Source organism: Grampus griseus, assembly GCF_964374135.1.
Source record: "Grampus griseus genome assembly, chromosome: 10".
In the NCBI taxonomy this organism is placed as follows: domain Eukaryota; kingdom Metazoa; phylum Chordata; class Mammalia; order Artiodactyla; family Delphinidae; genus Grampus; species Grampus griseus.
The window spans coordinates 66,702,060-66,724,420 of NC_139004.1; positions in this window are offsets into that span (position 1 = coordinate 66,702,060).

The window sequence follows — 22,361 nt, forward strand, 5'->3', positions numbered from 1 at the left end:
TCGCGCGGGGCCTCCGGGGCTGCCCGAGCCGCAGCACCTCTGCGGGCTTCGTGCTCGATCTCTCCGCCGCGCTAGCTCGAAGCGCTCTGAGCGCCGGGTCCCGGACTAGCGCTCAAATAGCGGCCGCCGCCAACCTGCCGGCGCCGCCCTCCCCGCTCCCTCCCTCCCTCCCCAATTCCCCGGCCGGTCCGCCCCCGCGCGCCCCCGCCGCGGCCACGCGCCCGCCGCGGCCTGCGCGCCCCTCGCGCCTCCCTGAGCCGGCCCTGCTGGCCCGCGTGGCCGAACCGAGCCGGGGCACGCGCGTCGTGAGCCCCAGCCAAGTCCGAATTTCCAATGTGCGCCCTGCCCCACGCCTCAGACTGCGAAGAGTCCCCGGCAGGCGCATAATGACCCTGCTGGGGGCTCGACCTTCAACAGGCTTAAGGCCTGGAGTCACAGGTTCAATGGTAGAATGGCAGGCTTCAGCAGAGACCACTGTAGAGGGCAACGGAGCTGAACTCATACCACCAGGGGCTCCAGCTACCTTCAAGAGCCCTCTCTGGGGGAACTTGGGTCCCAAGGCTCTGACAGAAAGAAAAAGCCTGGGTGGGAACAGGTCCAGTTGCACAGTTGTGAGGGGCTGGGAATGGATGCAGCGCTCCGCAACCACTCATTTCACTTCCCTGGGCTAAGCGGGCACTGTGTGCAGACCAGCCCCAGCCCCCGAGGCTTGCACAGCCTCTATTTAAACTCCTCCAGTGCCAGTAAGCTCACCCCTGCACAATCCAATCCCTTCTGTCCTGGAGGCTCCTGGCTCTCCCTTGCTGCCGGGAGAAGGCTGGGCTGGTGTCAGTTCTGACTCTGCGGCTTGTGGGCCTCTCAGAGTCTCAGTCTCCTCCCTTGTGAATGCTTGTGTGGGTGCCCACCCCCATTTCCAGGATAAAGTGAGAATGGAAGTGAGTTGCTTGGTAAATTGAAACACTCATGGTTGGGGGAGAGTATCCCTGAGATTCCGCTGAAGTTGCCCTGGGGCCCTGCTCTGCGCCTGGCACAGATAAGATGGGAGAATGCTTCCTACCAGCCTGGAACAGAGCAAGACCCTCTAAGCAGTTACTGCCCACAGATTCGGTGCCTAATATGAGTGAGGGCCAGTAACCACCTGAGCAAGAGCTCCCCACATTATGATATCTGGGTGAGTCTCCCATCACCTACTTACAAGTCAGCCTAAAGAGGATTTGCAGTGGAGGGGGAAGAGTGGTAACCCCTGGACTGAGGAGGGCAGAGCTACCTCTCTCACCCAGACAGCGGCAAGGGAATAGGGCTCAGGACAACCTTTACTTGCTCCTTATTCCTGCCTGGGCTGTCCTACCCCTGCCTACCCTCACGAGGCAGGGAGACAGCTTTGGAGTATCCTCCTTCTCTGACCTGAGTGAGTCTTCAGAGGCCAGACTGAGGCTTGCCATAGGTCCCAAACATATTGTTAAATGAAGGCAGTGCCCTGGGCCCCAAACCCCTGATAGGCCTTGGGGGCTGGTGAACAGGAGGGGCATAGTGGACTCTGCAAGGCCAAGCCAGGCCAGTTCTGTGGAGGACAAGGCAGATGCCTGATTGTGCAGATGTCCCCACCCCCACTTCTGGGCAGGGCAGTCCTTCCACCTGGACAGAATGATGGGGGCAGGGTGCATCACAGAAGAGTCAACAAGCTTGAGCTAACCTAACCAGCCCCCTCCTAGCCCCTCCTACTGACAGTTGTCTCTAGCACCTCTATCTCCCCCATGCCTAGGGAAGGGCTGGCCCATGGTATCCTCACCCATCTGTTTGCTGGATAAATGCCTGTGCTTATGGCCCCAGGGAACCAGCACAAAGGGCATCACCCCTCCTGGGTGCCCTCTGGGGTTAGGTGGGCACCTTCTCAAGGCCAGCTCTGCAGGGGCTGAGTGAGAAATGTCAGGGGCAGCCTCCCTGCCCTTTGACACCAGGATGGCAGCACTATCCCCAAAGAGTGCCCAGGTCATCAGGTACCTGTACCCAGGCTGGGTGCAGCAAGTGGGCATTGGTAGTTGGGCATCTCAGTTCCAGCCTCCACAGATGTGCAGCTAATTGAGGCTGCTGGTGCCGAGGGAAAGGCGGGAGATTTTGGTTGACAGGCCGTTAAAGGAAGACAAATAAGGAGGGGAGGTAATTAAGAGTAAACAGGTAGTAAGAGTCTACACACTCCAACTTCAGAGGCTCACAACATCCTCGGTCTCCTGGCTCCTGGCTCCAGCCACAGGTTAAAATCATGGGAAGAAAAATCAAGACTTCCTAGCGAATAGGGGGACTTCCTGGGCAGGAATATTGACAGGTTTGGCAGCTACCCATCTGGCCAGATGTGCCTGTGCTAGAAGATGTAAGGCAGCAGGGGCAAGTAAAGGTGCAGCCAGCAGAGAGAGGCAGGGGGCCTGGCAGGTGCCAGTTCTGCATGTGGGCTGAGGGGAAGTCAGCTAAGCAAGCCAGAAGAGACCGAGAGGTCTTTATGGAAAACCTACTATGTGCCAAGCAAGTCCCGAGGGACGAGGAAGCCTATCAGGAATGTCCAGGACACCTGGGGCAGCAAGATCCCCACTTCAACCTGCCCACCTTCAGCCTCCCTGCCATCACCCTTTTGCTGTTCTATAAGCCAGTGGGTTGGAGAGCTCCTGGCTTTCTTAGAGTTTTACCCCTGCAGTTCCTTCTGCCTGGAACACACTCTCTCATCTCTACCACTTGAACCCAGAATGTTTATGAACCCATAAATACCACTTATGCCAGGAAGCCTTCCTGGACCTCCCCTCAACTAGATAGGCTTCCCCACTCCAGTCCCTACTCTCCTGCCCCCTCCCCCCTGCCACACACACATGCAGCAGCCTCTGCCTTGGGTTCAGAAAAACACCTGCACCCAAGCTGGGACCCCAAGTCTCCCTTGTCCCTGTCACCACCTCAGGGCCCCACACAGAGCCTGGCCATTGGGAGGGCACAGGAAGTGTTGACATAAGGACTTTTGAGTGGCATCTCCAGGAGCCTGGGGCTATGCCCAGGAAGAGTAGTCTGGCCTGGGCATAAGGAGTGATAGCTTTGGCCTCAGATATCACAGGTTATATCAGCAAATCACTTTGCCTCTCTGAGCCTTTGTTTCTTCGTCCATATAATGGGAGATACGGTACCTGCAGGGATGGTCTGAAGACCCAAAGCATGTAACACGCTAAGGGCAGGACTTGGTACTCTGCAAGGCCTTAATGAAGGGAGACCACAGAGAGACTCAGGCATCCCCGGGAAGGGGTTATGGTGAGCAAAGAAACTCAGGCTCCAGACTGAGGTCGAGACTCTGTCCTCTGTGCCCCCTCCCAGGCACCGGGGCCCTCAGAGTCCTCAGAACTCCCCTTGGGAGGACTCTGACCTGAACATCTTCCCCAGGGGAGTGAGAGGCCCCTCAGTGCCACCCCTGTGTTCTATACACAGTGATGTGTATGGCACAGAGACCCAGATGCTTGGTTTGTCCCCTCCCCTGAGGCCTTCATTCCACCGTGGCAAGAGAAAACGAGGACAAATAAAAAGGAGAAATTCTCCCCTCAGAAGAGAATTAGGTGTCTGAATGGCTTCCAAATAAATAAAAGTCTCCTCAGAGCCCCTGGCCAGCACTGACAGCAGCTCTAACTCTCCACAAGACGTGTTTTTCTGCCTCCAGGTGGAAGTGAAGAATGTCAGCGGTGGGCGAAGTCAGGGTCTGAGGAGGCGGCCTTCCATCACCTCCTAACACCCCATCAACACCTCAGCGGAATGGCCACGGCAAATTGCCTCCTCTGATGGCCGCCCCTCCAGGCCCTCAGAGAGCAGAGAGAAACAGGTGCTGGCCTCCCCCACCAAGGCCGGGAAAGAGCTTCCCGGTCAGCTCCTCTCCCTGCGCATTGCTGGGATCCAGTTGTCAATTCTGTGAACCACCCCTCCCTAACTTGCTCATTTTGCAAATGAGGAAACAGAGACAGAGGGCTCTGGCGACGGTGAATGAAACCAGCAAGCCAGGGATGTGTCCCTGAATGAGTTAGCTCTGCTCGATGTGAGGGCAGAGCGAGAAATGTTTCCTGAGAGGGGCCTCTCCGAGCGCAGGTCCACACCTCATGCTATCCGCCTTCCCCTCTGCACCTGAAAAGGCAGGAGAGATCAAGGCTAGACCCCAGGAAGTACCTCCTCGAGCAATGGGCTAGGGAAACATCCTGAGGAAAGTCCTCAAATCTTCTGCTTTTCTGCTAAAAGCATCTCTTGGCTTTGGCCCACTAAGCTTTTAGAGGATTAGCCTCTGCTAGGTGGTTGAGGGGAGGACAGGACCTGGCTCCACCATTACTTAATTTAACTGATGGCTGCTGCTCCTGTGAGGGGCAGTTAGCACTTCATTTGTCGAGCCTGGAAGACGGATGAGGCTAGGTGTTCTTCAATTACTGAAAGAAGTTGACGCTGTGGGAAGTGGCAGCAGGGCCACTAGGAGCAGTGCGTGGTGAGAGGCTAGGTGGCCCAGAGGCTGCCCTGCCCCCTTTCATGAGGCCCCTGCCTTCTTGGGGTGATGCCAGCACTCAGGACCCTCCCCCTGAGTTCCTTAGACACCAGACAGGGAGGAGAAGGGAGGCTTTCTGCCAAAAGCCAGTCCAGCCTTTCCCATTAGCGCTGGATATGGGTCTTTCTGCTCCCTGAATCAGGGTGCCACTGCAGCCCTTGCTGTTCTCCCTGGGTCAGGGCCTTTGAGATCTCATCTCCAGGGCCTGAGGTGAGGTGAGGCAGGGAGCAGGGAGGAAGGAGGCATGGACTCCTCCCCTACTGGTTGGAGTGGCCTGGAGTTGGAAATCCTGAAGGACCCCCTCTTGGCCTGGAAATGTTGTCCCTGAAGCCAGGCCATTAGCCTCAAATACAATCCAAGTGCACTTACGATTCAGCAACTACCCAGGCCCTGGGAGGAGAAGGGTATTTTCCAACCCAGTCCCCCATGAAATCTTCCTTGGCACTGACCCAAGGGGGAATGTGTGAGCCACTAGGATCTGCTGAGGAAGGTCATGCTGGATTGGAGGCTACTTTTCTGCCTAGGGGTATGGGGGAGGCTGGGGACACTCAAGAGAGATGGGCCTAGACTAGGCAGGCAGCAGGGCTGGGAGCTCCAGCTCCTGAGGCCACATGAAGGGGCAAAGCAGACAGGGCTGGGTGGAAACACACTCCTTCCTCTCCTCTGCCAGCATGAGGTAGTACCAGGTTAGGCAAATGAAGGGAGCATCTGGTCTTGATAGAAGGCACAACCTGTGAGATATGGCAGGAAACAGGGGCAGGGATGGAAGTTAGGGGGACCAGCAGAGCAGAGGCTGTCCTGGGACCATTGTACCCCAGGTGGGTTAGCTAAGGGAGAGACATCACTGCCCAGAAGGTGTGGGGTGGGGAAAGGGAGGTTGTTTAGGGCACAAGTGCTGCAGGTGACCATGGCTTGCAAGGATTCTGGATCCCTCCCCAACTGGTCTAGGCAGTTGGGAAACAACCTGGATGTTCTGGAGACAACCAGGCCCCAGAATCTCTTTCAAAGGACAGCGGGAACTCTGTGGACCCCCTCACTCTACTCTATAAATTGACAAATTGAGCCTCAGGGATGCTCTGGGCCGGGCCTAGTGAACAGTGGCACCTCTGAGACCAGAACCCAGACCCCTTGGGTCCTTGCTTAGGGCCGTTCATGGCACTCTCTTATGGTCAGAGCTGGCCCATATCCCCATCTTGGGTGTCGGTTTTCTACTTGCTGATTAAGGGCCAGTACTGTGGCCAGCAGAGCAAGGCAGGTACCAGGACAGATACAGAGAGCAGAGAGCCCCTCAGTGGCCTAGAAAAAGACCCTGGAGGTCTGGGAATTCCCAAGGCAGAGCCAAGCCCTCTTCCTGCAGAGTAAAGCTATCAGAGAGCTTCGCTGGGCTCCAGGCAGGCAGAAGGGGGTGCTTGGGAAGCTGCACCCAGGTAGGCCACTGAGAGTCTGGCGGAGGATGGAGAGGCTTCTGTCTGCTTATGTTCCCACCAGCTGGACGGCCTCTCCCCCTCACCTACCGCCACGACCTCCCTGATCCCAGTCTGGCGGCTCCAGAGCACCATCTTGCTGAGGTCTTAATTTCTAAATGAGCGAGGAGGAGCTTTGGAGAGGCAGAGGCGGATGGAGAGACTCGCTGAGAGAGACAGAGAGAGACCTCGGGGAGGATCAGGATGTGGACTCAGCATTTTGCCACAAGCCACTTAGGTCTTGCCTTCGAATCCAAGCCAGCTGCCGTGGGGTGGCTGGGAGCAGGCCATGGACAGGAAACACTGGTGATGAGTCAGGCGTGGGGCAGGGCTGGGGGATGGTACTTAAACCCGGGGGGCAGTAGGTATGCCAGGCATACTCAGGCCCCTCGGAAGATAGGGCATTATCAAGTGTTGATGAATGACTAAATGACTATGTAATAATATATCATCTCTATCATGCTAGGGTCTGGGATGGGAGCCATAGGACCCCTGCAAATCCTGCAGATCAGATCCCTGGGAGTGAGATGGACCCTGCCCTCACAACTCCATATAACCTCCTCCCAGGTTCCTGTACTATTCTCCGCCAGCCATAGATCTCTGATGGGACTGAGGATTCCCCACAAGCCCCAGCCACTCAGTGCCCCCCACCCCCATACACACACTGTAGCAATTCTGATAGACACTGCAGGGCAACTGCTGCCCTTGCAGGCTGGCCTCAGAACGCTGGCCTAGCTGCTCTTATAGAAAGCTGGGCATGTCTGGAATCTCCTCATCCCAGGCTCTGCTGATCCCCTAGCCCTCTAGACGTGCTTGGATCTCACTGAGAGTCTTGCTGCAGCTTCCTGGAAAATAGGCCCTGAGAGAGCTCAAACTACCCCCCACCCACTGGAGTGCCCCTACTCCCAACCTCCCCTGGAGACTAAGAACCTTATATTCACTGTACAGAGAAAAAGGACTTACCCTGGTCACTGTGGCTTTCCTGTGATTTCCAAAAGAGAATTCTTGATGTTTCCTCCAGAAAGTGAATGAGAATCATAAGCCCCATCATAATTCCTCCCTCTCCCCCAGCTTCTCCTTCCCCATTACACACCAGACACGGGGCCCGAAGGATGCCTAATTCTTACAGTAGCCTTTCAAGTAGATAGCATTATACCCATTGAGTGGATGAGAAAACTGAGGCTCCAGTGGTTCCGAGTGAGTTGTTCCACCTGGCTGGGAAGCAATGGAGATGGGATCTGACTCCCAATCCAGCTCCTCCTTGGTTGAGGCACGAGGAGCATATTGTAATCTTTAAAAAAGAATTTAATAAGTCCATCTTATCTCAATATGCAAAGCTACGCACAAGGCATGCAAATGAGTACTTCCTGTCCACTCCCAGGGTAGCAGTGCAGACTTTGGGTTTGACCAGCATTTAAAAGGCCTCCTCTCTCTTGCTTGGATGGAAACTCGCTGCTCTGCCTGCTAAACCCAAAGTACCTCTGGGCAGAGCTTTGCAGAAAGCAGTTGGGGATCTGTCCCCACAAAGCCTGTGAGCATGTATCGGATTCCGCGGGTAAGGCAAGGACCACCTGCCTCATGCCTTCCCCTTTCCCTCCATGGAGCCCCAGGCCCAGCAGAGATGAACATCTGCACTTTGGGATGCTCAAGGACGGGAACTGCTTGTTGCTGCGGGAATATGGGAAGGCTCTCTAGAGGTAAAGGAGAGGACATTCCAGGTGAAGGGAATACTGGAGAATTAGTAAAAGGTGTGAAGGTAGGATCCGCTCCGGGGAAAGCCAGTGAAGCATTTAAGGTCTGCTCTGTTTCCAGAAGTGAGGCTTCTCCATGATGAAAGAGCCCATTGCACTGGAGCAGGAAGGCCTGGAAGCCGGGAGGCGGGTGGCAGGGCTGGCTACAGGCAGTGGTCACAAATCATGGGAGAAACGTCCCATGAGCACAGGGTGGAAAGGACAATCATCCAGCGCCTTGGCCTGATTCATGTCTGGGAGGCAGCGGACATCCACTGGGCCCAGGTAACCTTGAGTTCATTACCCAATGTCACTGCACTTCACTCTCCTTGAAGGTAAAATGGGTTTAATAAGCCCCCTCATCTTCCTCTCAGAGCTGCTGGGAAGCCACCGGGGGCTTGATGCTTTGATGCTGAGTCACAAGCTTGCATAGCAGGACTGCTCCCATGGTGTCCACCAGGCCCATGGAAGGAGGAGGGGCAATAGTGCCACCCCTGTCCCTACATACTCCACCCAGTTGAGGCAATGAACCAGGCCCAGCACACACCAAGCCGGGGGCAGGACTGGGACTGGAGCACATTGCAGAGTGACGAGTCAGTGAGGTTGGGGCAATGGGCAGAGGCCTTCCTGCAGCTGCTGAGGTGCACAGGGAGAATGGGGTGGCCTGTGGAGGAATGTGACAGTTAGGGACAGGAGGTGGCTGGCCCAGGTCAGTTTAGAAGCTTATCTTCTCTTGGAGAGGTCCCGGGAAGGATCCCAGGGACAAAACTGATCTGCCCATTAAATGGTTCGGGGGTGGTCCATTGAAGTTTTGGGGGCCTCTTCCAGGACACTGGGTTTCCAACTATATTTTGCTGAACAGGAATTCATTTTAAACTAAATTTGATCAGATCCCCCATTTATGACAGATTGAAGTGGGACTGCTCTGATGGAGGATGGCAGGGGTCGGGGGCTCCAGAGCCTCCCAGGACAGAGTTCCAGTGCACACCCCATGCCAGAGCTCGGCATAAGGAGGGACAGGAGCTGGGCACAAGGCTTCAGCTCTAAACAGGGTCTGGACTCGTTTCAACCCTCCTTGGATGACCTTGGGAAGGCTTTTCACAGCCGTGGGCCTCAGGCTCCCATCTGCAGAATGGGTACCTCTTAGCACCTTGCCCTCAGTTGTGCTCCTGGGCGGCCCTCCATCATGGAGAGGAGGCTATTTATTCATCCTCCTGAAGCGCTGAGGTTTTGCGAACTCATCTGCCGCCTGGCTCAGCTAATTGGAATCGCTTTCCCCCTTCTCCTCTGCCTCTCAGTAAATTATGCGAATTGCCCCAGTCAGAGTCCTGGGTGATGGACAGCCCTGTCACAGCAGCCTAAGTGTTTAAAGAGCAATTGTTCTAGGGAAGGCTGCCATTCCTCAAGCCTGTGCTGAGCAAGGTGCCACGGGGAGAGCCAGCCTGGCCCTGCCTGGGTGGCAGCCCCTGCTCCACCCCGGCCCAGCCACCACAGCCTGCTCTGCCTAGCCTGCCAGCTACTGGTTTCCAGTATGTTATCCTTGTCATAACAATCAGAGCAGCCGAGAGGTATTGCACTTAAACCCTCAACACACATTTTTATAACCTTTCTGTTTAATAAGAAAGAGACAGCTCCAATTAGCTGGGAATATTCTGCAGAAACGGGATTATTTTAAAAGCTCTGGCAATATTATAAAATAGCTTCAGTAAGTGAACAGCTGTTGCTGGGTCCCACCCGCCATGTGCACTGCACCACCCGCACTCTCTCACCAGGCAGGGGGCCTCTCTCCCCTCCCCGGTCGCCCCAGAGGCCCTGAGAACCCTGCTCTGGCTGGCAGTCACAGACCCCTCTTCTGGCAGCAAGATGTAAGCTGTGAGATGTAGAGCCGGGTGCTCTCTCTTCTGGGCTGGAGGAGAGGAAGGAGTAGCTTAGATCTACCTCTATGGTTGGACCATGGCCTTGCTGGAGTCCTGCCTTCCCTGGGAAAGCCTACGTGGGACATCATCTCTAAAGGGCCTCCAGTCCCCCACAGTTGCCCCATGACCTGGACATGTCCCCTGCTGTGACAGGACTCCCATCCACTCAGGCTGAGCTCAGGTCTTCCCAGCCTCTCCATCTCCCCAATCAAGGGGGCAGGGCAGGGTTATCTGGCAGCTCCGGTTCCAGTTACTGTGCGTTTTCTGAGTCCGCTCTGCCCAAGACCGCACCAGGGCCAGGTAAGCATTTTACCTAAGGGTTCCCTGCTCCTCCTTCTTGGGGCCAATTGCCATCCCCTCTTTGGAGCTTCCTCCACTCTCACCGACAGCCTGCCGTTTTCCTTCTCTCCAGGAGTCTTCTCTCTGTTTCTTTGCCCACCCCAGCTGGAAGTCTTATCAGTAACAGAGTCTAAGCCCCCAAAGCTGTGGGCAGGGTCATGGGGGTCCTGTCCTTTCTCTCTCTTCCCATGTCTGTGGCAGAACTCTGTAGAAAGGGCTTCTCAGCTCCCCCCTCCCAAAGCTATGGGGTTATATCGTACCACCAGCCTCCACATTGGCAGTCAGCCCCACCTGGGCAGAAGCTTGACACCACCTCTTTCCTGGAGCCAGCCCAGCCTCTGCGAGGAGGGTCTAGGGGTAGGGACTTCAGGGAGGCCCTTGGTCCTCTTTGGCCTGCTGGGCAGAGGGGCAGAGGGCTCTGTGTTCCTGCCCCCTCTGTCTGCTTGCCCCTCAGCGCACAACAGTGATCCCCATAGTACTAGGTGCCCCTCAAGATTCAGGCTGAACAGCAGATCATATTTGAACACCCTCCAGGGAAGGTTAAACTTGGAAAGGACCTCAGAGTTTGGCCCATGGAGCCTGTCACTGTATGGTTGGGGAAACTGAGTCCAAATGAGAGGAAGATCCAAGGCTATATTCTAAAACAGGATGGGAGGCAGGATCCAGGCTATCTGCCTCAGCCCTCGAATTTGACCTTTGTGGGCCCCGGCACAGCAGGTAGTGAGATTTGAACCCTTGAACCAGAGATGGTGGGCTGGAATGGGCCCTGCCTCAATTGCTCAGGTGACCATAAGCAACTCCCTCCCTCTCTGTGAGTCAGCAACTCAGTGAGGCCCTGCCTCTGAAGGCAGGACTCCTGGGGCTGAGGGGGGTGAATGCGACACCAGGGCAAGCTGCTGGGCAGAGCTGGGGTAAGAACTGAGTCAATGGGGCTCCTTGGGGTCCCCAGGTGCCCCACTCCTCCATCCCTGCCAAGTCCCCTCCAGGCCTGACCAGAGAGTGTGGGGCCTCAAGGTCTCTCAAGGCTCCTGGGAGAGCAGCCTCATGGCCAAGGGAACACCCACATGATGGGCCCCTCCCAGCACCGTGGCCCCAGCCTCGGTGACGCCCAGGTCTTGGGGTCACTGCCTGGGGAATAGGAACAATTTGGAGGCATCCTTGGGAGGAGACCACAACCCACGAACTGCAGCACAATGCAAATGCACCATGTGCTAAATGGGGAAAAAATGAATTTTACACCCAGACAAAGTGACTTTTATCATGTTAACGACCGTGGTTTGCTCATCATGTCTGCTGCAGTGAAATGGGGCCTGTGGATGTTTTTCTTTTAGTTCTGCTTTTAAATGGAGGCATTTCCCCCCTGTAGCAGACAAGCCAAGCCCCTCAGATTAGGATGACAGAAATGCCGATTCAGCAAAAACAAAACGGAGGAATTAAAAACAAAATCTTCATCTGAGCTTTCCAGCAAAAATAGAGCTCAGAATGAGGAGCTCGGGTGTGGCGTGAGGAGCCCTGGCCTGGAGGTGGGAAAGTGATTCTAGCCCAGCTCACCTCCAAGTCCCTGTGTGACCTGGGACGTACCTCACCCATTCCTGACCTCAGTTTGCCCAGTGGTACCAGGAGAGCTGCTCTGCCCTGGCCCTTGAGCAGATATCCATGTCAAACTCGTCATGCTCAGTCTAGGTCCAGAACTGCCTCTTCCATTAGACTGGGACTTGCAGAGGGCAAGACAGGGCAGCGTCATCACTGAGTCCGTGGTGCCCCCAGTGATCAGTATAAGGCCCTGCATGGAACGGGCACAGATGTTTGCGGATGGAGCCAGGGCTAGTTCCCTGACACCAGCAGGGAGTGTCCAAGTAGATTCCGTGAGCCAAGACCCTAAGAGTTCCCCCCACCAGCCCTGCACCCTGAGCATGTCAATGACACATGACAACTCCATATTGTGCTCATCAAGAGTCAGGAAAACACCATCTGATGCTTTGTACAGCTGCCCAGCCCGGCACCCAGCTCCCATGGAGGAGCCTGTGCTGCGCCCAGTGGGGGAGTGCTCAGCTAAGGCAAATGAAGAGGACTTTGGGGCTGGCATATCTGAGAAACCTCTGCTCTGACACCATGCAGTTCTGCTCTGGAAGGCAAGCCCAGGTCAGGCAGGCAGGGCATTTGATGAGCAGAGATCGGTGGACAATTAGCCAGCCCCAGTGGAGGTAATTAATCAACATCTGAGGCCTTCCATCTGGGTCTGCTGTGATCACTGCCGTGCCTATGCCCTGGTGGAAGTCAGGGCCTGGGCCAGGCTGACAGGAGTGGTCTTGATTGCTGTCAACATCGCCTTTGCCAGCACAAACACCACCATCACCACTGCCTCCAGCAGCTCCGTGTGGCCGTCACCATCACAGTTAACCATCACTCTCAGCCCCCCACAGTAGCATCATCACCCAACCAGGGATGTGTTGTCACCAGCTCCGTCCACACTCACCTGTGCTTATTCTTCCCGACTCAAGATGCTTTCCCATTGTCTCCTCATTCCATTCCTCCCAGTCTTGAAAGATACTGGTGGCTCGCTGGTAGGGAGACCGAGGCGTAGAGAGGGGAAGGGCCAGGGTGGTTAAACCAGGGTGAGAATCTGGCCTCCTGGCATACAGCCTACCGTCACTGCCACCCCCTCCTCCGTTCTCCCAGTACCACCTACTCGCGCAGCATATACTTTCTCCCCACATCAGTCAGAATGGATTAAATCCGGCTTCAGTAACAACGACCCTAAAATCTTAGTGGCTTAAAATAATGATTTATTTCTTTTTATTGCTACTTGTTCTTCATAGGTCAGCCAAGGCTGTGCTCCATGTCATCCTCACACTGAGACCAGGCTGACTACAGAGCCAAAGTCTAGAAAACAGTTATGGCAGAGGGAGAGAGGGCCTTGAAAGGTCTCACACCAGCGATGAACTGTTCTGTCATGGAAATGTTGCTTCCGCTTGCCACTCATTGGTGAGAACCAGACCGCAGCCCCACTTGACCACCAGGGGGCAGGAAGGGGCAATTCTACCTTTAGCCTGGAAACAGGGAGAACAGGGGCATTTGGCAATTGCCCACAGTGGCTCTCAGATTTCCCCTTCCTTCTCTCCCTGCCTTCACCTCCCCGCCCCATGCGCCAATGTTCTCCAGCCTCCTGGCCCAGCAGGACTTCAAAGGTTGAGATGAAACTTCCTCCGTCTGCCTGGTATCCTGCTGAGATTCCTGCTCCAGGGAAGGATGACAGTGGGGATGAAGCTGACTGAGCCAGGAGGACCTGGGAGCCTGCCCTGTCCCAGTGGAGCCTTGTGGAAAGGGAGAGAGGGCCTGAGCTGAGCTTTAGGCAGTGACTCTGGCCACAGGTGTGGCGATGGTTGGAATGGGAGAGGCTCAGTCAGAGACCAGATAGTAGAGTCTTGCGAGGATTCAGAAAGAGAGAGGACGGACCAGCTGAGGGTGAGAGCCTCAGTGGAGAGGCCAAGACAGAGGAGAATGGTGAATGAGGTGGCTCTGGGTGATCAGAACCCAGACTGGTTCTGGCTGACTGGTTCTGGGGCTGTGAGACTCCTGGTCTGTGTAGGTATTTATATAAGGCACCATTTGGGGCACCCTAGTCACACACTGGTCCTCCAAACATCTACCTTTGCAGCCTGGCCTCCCAGGGGTTGGGCTGTAGGAGCAGAGATTGGGGGAGTGGGCTAGTTAGGGGCTCTGGAGATCAGGTCTGGAATTCTGGGGTCCAGCGCTAGGCTCCAGATTCCCAGTTTGGTGTTCATTTTGCTCCATTCCCATTGGCCAGGGCTAGAGGAGGATGGTGAGGTAATGGGATAAGGAGAGTCTGCATCTAAGCAAGGCCATATCCGATTCTCCCGGTGCTGGGGTGCTGGTGCCAGTGCAAATGTGGCTCTTTCCACATCATCCATCACTGGGCTACAGAAGGCTGGTCATGATCAATAAAACAACAATTATCCCGTCATTACTGATTGTGAGCCTGGGGCAGGAGCAGCAGCGGAGTGGGGAGCACTTGGGGTCTGGGGGAGCTTCTGATGAGGACAGTCCACGTCTAGTGTGTTGGCCCAGGTTGGGGGGTGCAGGGGCTGAGGATTGTGGAGGCTGCCAGGCAGGGCCGCCCAGCAGTTGGGGCAGGGCCCAGAACCTGCAAAGCAGGGGGACTGAGCTCCATCTGAAGGAGGTGGGAGGCGGGCCAGTCTCCACCAGACTGGGAGAGGAGGCAGCTCTAAGTGGGCTGACTGGCCCCTCTTACCCACTCTCTTCCTTCTGGTGTCTCTCTCTGTGAACAGCCCAGGCTTGGGGAAGGTAGTAACTGTGAGCAATCCCAGCCACCAATTAAGAGCTCTCCTCTGCCTGCCAATCCTACTCCTGCATCTTCAGATCTTCAGCACTCAGCCGACGTCTTGGCTACCCAGGCAGGGCAGTGTCCAAGGCAGTGGGGATGGGCCTGGCTGCTAGGGTGGGAGGAGGGGGAGCAAACACCACTCTGGAACCTGTGTCCCAGCTCCTGAGAGATGCTGGGCTTCTGGCCGTGGAAGGAACCTGAGCTCCAAGCCCCTCGGAAGGTGGAGCAGGCCCATGGCCCACTGACTCGGTGGAGAGGAACCAGGGCTGCACAGCCATGGTCACCTCAGTCCCCCCAGTTCTGTTCCCTGTCCTATTCCCAGCCTCACTGAGGGGAAATCTCTCTCCATCAGAGGGAAGGGATGAAAGGAGAAGTGATTTATTATTCTATTCCATTATGCCTGTTTCCAGAGAAACTAATTATGGTGCATTGTTGTATTAGATACTTTCAGAAAGATTACATTTTCTTACTTTGGCCGATAAAAAAATTAAATCCATCAGTTTTCCTAAACACATTACAGTAAAGACAGACTTGCTCCTTGTAATTATTAATCAGTCGGATTTGGGGATGCAAAGCATTTGACTTAAGTCAATACAGTCACGAACAATGTCCCAGGATCACATTTGGTATTGAAACAATTTTTCAGTTTATTAAAAAGTCATTAATGTGGTTGGGGTGGGGGGTGCAGGGAGCTGGGCTAAGCCACTGAGTCAGGGCTGTGGATCTGGGGGGTGGTGGTTTGCCGAGGGGGCCCTGTGAGCAGGAAGAGACCCCAGGACTCTCTCATTCCTAAGCCCAGCTCTATGAAAGGGGCCTGTTCGGGGTGAAGCAGAATGCTGAGAAGTCAGCCCCTGCCCGCACCCCAGCAACCCCATCCTATGCCTGTCCGGCCGTCCAGAGTCTGCCTTTCCAGACCGTGAGCTCCATCGGACAGAGCAGTGGCAGTAAAGGGTCCCTCTGGGAACAGTTTGGCTACTGAGCCTTGAGCCCACTTTCCGGTGGTCCCGCGCCGAGAGCTGAAAGTCCGCCTGACTCCCATAAGGCAGGGAGACAGGCCCCTTCTACCAGCTCAGGCCCTTGGAGCCCCCAACCGGGAACATGTGGCTATTTGGAAGGACACCTGGTGTGGCTGAGTGCCTTGTTCCAGTCACTGACCCTGCTCACTCAATCATTTAATTACTCCTCTGACACTTCCTACTCCCAGGAGGGATTTGCAGGGGTTTAGGAGGCTGGCGAGCTACAAGCTCAGCTTAGCCCGAGTCCTGGCCAGGGTGGGAGCTGAGGGGTGGCAACAGGATCCGGGCTCAAGTCACAGCTCAACCACAGGCAAACTCTTGACCCTGGACAAGTCAGTTAACCCTGCTACGCCTCAGTGTCCACTACCAGAGAAAGGGAGTGCTGCTGCCCGTGTCCTCACACGGGACAAGGGAGGTCACAAGATCTTGTCTGTCCTTCCTGAACTCTGTCATGCCACCCCTCTGCCCCTCCGCCCTCAAGGCCAGAGTCCTGGCTCCTCCCTCAGTGGCTACTTCACACATGTTGTTCCCTCTGACTGTAATACCTACCCCCTTCCATGGACCTAACTTCTGGAGAATTCCACTCACCCTTCCTTCTGGCCTCTGCTTTAATGACCTTCCACAAATCTGAATCGGGCCTCTGGGTGATCCCATGGCTCCTGGGCTGCTCCCTCTCATCACGTAGTGCCCAACCAGGATCTCATCTGCCCCCACTAGGCAGGGACCCCAGAAGGGCCAAGTCCTGTCCCTGACATCCATCGGCAGAGCCCAGACCTTGTGCCCTCCCTCCACGCGAGGCCCACCCTGAGCCAGCCTTGGACCTTGCTGCACCGGGCTGGCCGTTCCTTCCCAGAGCCAGAGGACCAGACAATGCTGGACCCTCTTAGGCTCTCTTGACCCAGTGCTGAGAGATCCTATCCAGCAGCAAGACCTCTCAGCTCTGTGCCGACCTCACCCCAGTGCCCTGCTCTGGATTTGCTGCCAGGGAGGGAGCCAGGCAGGGAGGCCAGCCCCACTCTCAGGAAACTCAGGATGAGGCAGGGGTTGGGGCCAGGACTTGCACTGCTCCCAACTCCTGGGTGGCCTTGGCTAGCTCTGCCTCTGTGTGCCTCAGCTTTCCCCATATGTATAATGTCCCCCACCCCATTAGCTGAAGAGAGATGGAACTGGGGATCAAATATCCAAATGGAAGGGAAGACTCCAGGATAAGAAGAAAGACCTGGGAGCAGAGCTGGGGTCTGAGCATCAGCATAACTGTGGGTGACTGGTGAGGTCGGGGCTGGGTCTGCTGCACAGGGTTGGGTTCCAGGCCTGTCCTACTCCCTACTGTTATGGGCCACAGGCCACAGAGAAGGAACGCTGGGTGCTGGGCACCCTGCCCCCCTCCCTGCACCTCTCACCTGCAGGCAGGTGGAATTGAGCGTGTTCCGGACACTCCATTTCCCAGGAATTTATGGAGGGCTTTATCTTCCCTCCTTGATCAGTGGTGAGGGAAAGGAGAGGGCACGCTGGGCTCCCTCCCCGCCAGAGGGGCAAAGAACAGCAGCCTGGCCACCCTGGAGCTTGGAAAATACTATCTAAATCCCACCTCAGCAAATCCCCCTTCCCCCTATGGGGCCTCGTTAGGGCCAGGCGGGTATGGGGAGGGGATGGCAGCCATTTAAGCTGTCACCAGCTCCATCAGAGGATTTAAGTCACTGACACAGAGTAACAGCGCTGTAGATTACAGTGCAGGAGCCACGCGGGCACAGCACAGCAGAGGCGGAGGAGGGGTGGCAGGCGAGTAAGGAGGTAGGGGCTGAGAGAGGCACTGCCCTGGCACCTCAGCTGGGGGGCGCTCTACAGCTGAGGCGGGCTCAGCAGCAGGGAGTCCCTGAGCACCCTGCCTGCCCCTCCACTCAGACCAGACATCCACACACACAGAAGCCCCCACCCCCCTGGGCTACTCCAGGGCCCTCCTCAGCTGGGGACCCATCCTGTGTGCCCTCCAGATAATGGCTGGGATCGCAGCTCATGTCTCTCCCAGGTTCCCTGTGGATCTAGGACCCAGAGGCCTCACGGCCACGGGCACCCCTGTGAGTGGGTGGGGGCGGGGGGGCTGGGGGTACCTGGCAGGGAGCCTGCCTGCTCCCTGTCACAGGCGCCCAGCCATTGTCTTTGATTGCACGGTATTAGCCGTAAATTACAGCCTTTGGGAGGCCGCATGTAAAAATAAAATAAAATAAGTGTCAAAAGACAGAGAAAATATTGATTCTTCAGGGAGAAGAAAGGATGCCTTGGTTAAATTAAAACTTTGAGAGGAAGGAGAGTGTGGGAAGGTGGTCCCCAGGACTGGAGAGCAGCCCAGGGTGTGGTGGAGGTTGCCTGGGAGACCATGATTCAGTTTGTCAACAAACTCGCTGGTCCTGAGATCCTGGCCTGTCCAGGCCAATGTGGAGGAGACATAGGCAACATGTGACAGCACTCACTGGGGAGACAATAGACCCTTGAGACTCACCAGGAGGGACCCCAGGCACTGATTCATAGGCAGAGTGGCATCTGGGCTCCGGCAGGGGCCTGGTCAGTGTGTAGGAATCCTCCATGGTGCTGAGGCTCATCTACTAAGTGATCCTTCCCTCCGAGCACAGGAAGAATCCCAGGCCCGCCCCACACACACCCTCTGCCTGGGTCTGAAGACTGTAGGGAGGCCCACATTAGAGCCCAACTTGCCCCACCCATCCAGTTCTCCCTCCACAAACACTCCTCTTCTGGTCTCCCATCACCCTCTCCCACTGAGAAGGACGAGGAGATTTCCCAAGGCTGCCTCAGTAAGGGCAGAAACAATAGAAAAATAGACTGAAGGAGAGATAGAGGCCCTGTCTGGCTGATTGCCCATGTCCACAACGACATTTCTGCAGCAGGCAGTACTTCCTACTGGGGTTTGATACAGATCCCAGACCTATAGCACCTTAAAGCCAAGGCTGGGGGGACACAAGAGCATGCAGGGTGTCTGGCCCAAGGGGACAGATAGGAGCCCCTGGAAGCACTGGCTGATAAGGGCAGGAGCAGCAGAAAGTGCCCCCCGCCGCTCATCACAGATGGCCTAGACCTCCAGGGGGCCCCCCTTGAAGAAACCAGAACAATTCTGAGGCCGCAGCTATTTTTCTAGAGGCTCCTGGACCTCAGGTTGGGGGACTCATTTGTTTCTTCAATGAGCAAAATTCACTAAAAGGACAGCCCACTCGCAGCAACAGCCTTTGGGTCCTTCACTCATCCACAACAGCCTTGGGAGGAGGGAGACTCCAAGCTAGCCCTGCCAAGCTCCCTTTCCTGTTCTGAAGGGGATCACAGCAGGGGAATCCGTAGGGTGCTTGCCATAAGGAACAGAAGAACTGGGAACAACGAGGGCTGGGCATCTGGACAAGGCCTGACCTGGCTCCTGCCAGGGGTAGGGGAGAGGTTCTTGCGGGTGAGACACCTCATCACCAGGGACACCTGCCTCCCCTCACCTGCAGCCCCTGGCCCCACCCATCTAGCTGCTCCCACTTCCCTAGTCCACTGCCCAGTCCTTCTTGACCTCAGAGTATGGCAGGATGGGACACTGAAGCAGGTTGGCTGAACAGGTCCTGGCATGGCCTGCATCTGACACCTGCTCCCTATCACCTGTTCCCTGCCTGGGAATACCTCCCCTGGTGAAGGTGCCCACCTGACACCAGGCATCTGGGGTGAGAGATGCCTGCCTTCCTGAAGTGGGGAGGGGTGCCGCCTCTGGTGCCAGAAACCCCCTACCCATCTTCCTGCTCATCAGTCCTGAGGCTGGCCATGTTTTGTCCTCCATTGGCACTCAAGGCCAAAGCCTAGCCCGGGCCTCCTCTTGCCACTTAGGCTCCCCAGTCCTGTAGCCCATGTCCTGCCGCCCTGGACGCTCACACTGGATGACAACTCCACGACTCAGGAGGTGCTGGGGAGGTGACCCCTTGAGGGTCCCACCGGGACTGGGCCTAAAAGTGCCCTCCTCAGTGCTTACACCCTCCTCAGCAAGTCCCTCCACCTCTGGTGTCCTTGAACTCATCCTCCCCTCTCTGCAGCTTGGCCCCCAGGGTGGCCTTTCTCCTCATCCCTCCTTCCTCAGGCTCCGTCACCCCAGAGCCTCTTTGAGTACCCTCCTTCTAACCCCTCCCCCCCCCTCCCCGCTAAACCCCTCCCCTGACCAGCCAGGGCTATGCTGGTTGATTTCACCTTGAAGCGCCCTTATCACAGTCTCCATCTCCTGCTGGCCTTAGCTGGAGCAAAATTGTTTTCTTTGTGGCTGCCCTGAGCAGTGAGGCCAGAGTGGGTGCAGGGATGGGAATGGGCTATGGTGGGTGGAAATTCAAGTCCTGAGATCCAACGGTCTCCTCGGTCTCCTCTGCTTCCTCTCCCTGCACCCAGACCCTATCCCTGCCCCATCCCCACCCCTAGACCCAGGTACAGGCCTGGCCTACCTTGATTTGTTGCTCATGCCCACACTCACTTACCCTTCTCACCCTGGGCTGAGCTGACCTAGCAGAACCTTGGGATGCTCCCTCCCCCGTGTGAGCACGCTCCTCCAGGCCCATGGGCTGGGACCCACACAAGCACATGCCCACATTCCTTTGGACCCCCGTTTTGTACTTGTGCTCCCCTTTGGGCATGCACACACTCCGCCACAAAAACATGTGCCCGCTTACTTGTGCATATGCCTAACACAGAGCTCCAGAAGGTCAGAGCCCAGAGAAGCCCAGCAGTCTTCCACTTCCCTAACCCAGTCCAGACACCTTGTTGTACAGATGGGAAAGCAGAGGTCCAGAGGGGTGGAATGGAAGCAGACATCCTGGGTTGGAGGTGGGGTTGCAAAGTCTCAGGGAGGGGTTAGGGGTCCAGTTGGTTTCCCCTAAGCTTTGAAGAAAGGCCTCTCTGTTGGGCCATTCACCTGGGGACATTCTTTTTCCAGGCTTTTTTTCCTGCCCAGAGCAATCAAGATCTCAGTGCTCTGCCCTGGGGTACTCCAGTCCCCCATGTCTCTCAACTCCTGCCCTCCACTCTCTCCTCTCTAACTCAGCTTTCTCTCAGAGCCACCTCCCCATGAGGAAAACAGTCTCAGGCCCCAGCCATGCTCTGGAGTCTCAGCTCCAGGATCCTGCTGTGTGACCTCAGGCAGGTCACCTCACCTCTCCGAACCTCCATTTCCTCAGCAAATAGGGATGATAAAAAATCTGACCTCACAACCTCACGTGATCTTATGAAACTGAAAGACTCACCTGGAAGGGACTTAGTGCAGGCAACAGGGTCCTGTACCGATATAGTAACAGCAGTGATAAAAACAAAGCTGCTGCCCTTCCCTGCTCACCCTCCCTGACTCACCCTCAAGGATTTTTTTCTTCTCTATTAAACTCCTTGCAAGAGTTGCCTGCACCCTAGCCACCACTTCCTCTCCATGCACATATACTCCTAAACATGCATGCCCACCCATGGGAGTGTGCCCCTCAAATCCACACCCCCATCTAGTACTCGCACATGCTCACACACACGCACACACAAATGGTAAGCAGAATATAATTCATTTGTAAAGGAGACTCCAGTCGTGCCATCCATCTTAAGCTAAAATTCAATACTTCCCAGCGTGGCCCACCAGGTCTTGATGAATGGAGAGGACAAAAGGCTCCATCCCACGCACCCCATTCTCTGGAACAGATGCCAGCCACCAGGGGCTGGTGGGATGGAGAGGCAGGGCAGCATCCCAGCCATCCAGAGAGGTGGTTCTAACAGTCTAGCAGCCCAGCTGGGGCCAGAGCAGGAACTACTCCAACTTCAGCCTCCCATCTGTGGCCTCCCAGGGGTTCTCTGATTCTACTTTTTTTTTCTGGACCCTTTGGAGCCAGTGCAGCCTGACCAGAGGGTTGGCTGAGGCCCTCCCAATTACCTGGATGCCAGCCCCCACCTCCATCCCCAGCACCTCTTCCTCCCTCAGCCACCCACTCTGAAACAAAAGTTCCCCTTCCCTGCTTGCATCCACCTCCTTAGAGCCTGTGGCTACTTCCCAAGTACTCCTGACCTTTGCATATACTGTCCCCCTACCCCAAATTACCATTCCTTTTCTTCTTAACCTGGAGAAGTTCTCCACATGATTCAAAGCCTGGTTCAAACGCCCTTCCTCCAGGAAGCCAGAGCCCTGACCCTCCTGGGAACAGCTAACTCCCAGGTAGTCAGGGTGTCAGAGCCATAAGGCAGGACAGGGTGAGGGAGGGTCCACCATGCAAGTCCCTGCAGGCCAAGGAGGGGGCTCAGATGCAACGCAGACAATGGGGGCCCATGGAAGGGATTAAGGGGCAGCAGCATGGCCAACGTGAGGTGCCTGGGTGTGGCTTTAAAAGGATGATGGCTCAACCTTTCCCCACACTAAGCCTGGGTGAGGAGCCCGGCCTTGGCCTCTGCAGTCAGGGTCCTGCTAGCTATGCGAACATTCCTCCTCCGCTGGGGGAGTTTTATGGCCTGCGGTGCTTCCTCCGCAATGGCCTGTGCTGTTTACGAACCCCTCTCCGGCTTGGAAATAGACTGCCTTTTCTGAACGATTTTCTCTTTTCACATTTACTAAACATTGATTTCCCCCCTCCTGCGCCTCTAATAGAGCAGAAACCAATACGTCTTTGTTTGCTTTTCTCGCGCATTTGGGGCGCGGGAGGCGGCGGCAGGGCCAGGCGGCTGCCCCGCGCATGTGCATCCCTCCAGGTGGCACTGCCCACCGCTGGCGCTCCGGCTGCCCCAGCACTGTTGCGTCCCGCCCGCAGGGAGGGTACCAAGTCTGGGACACTGGGTCGGGGCACACCGCAGGCCAACAGAGCCGACCAGGAGCCTGAGTCTCTGAGGCTGCTGTGAGGACTGGTGGCGGGGGTACCAGGAAGGCAACCGGTTCCGGTCGCCTCCCAACTCTGATGCAGTTCCATCAGCAGTGCCTCACCTCCTCCAGAGCCTCTTGTGAAGTCCAGGTGCT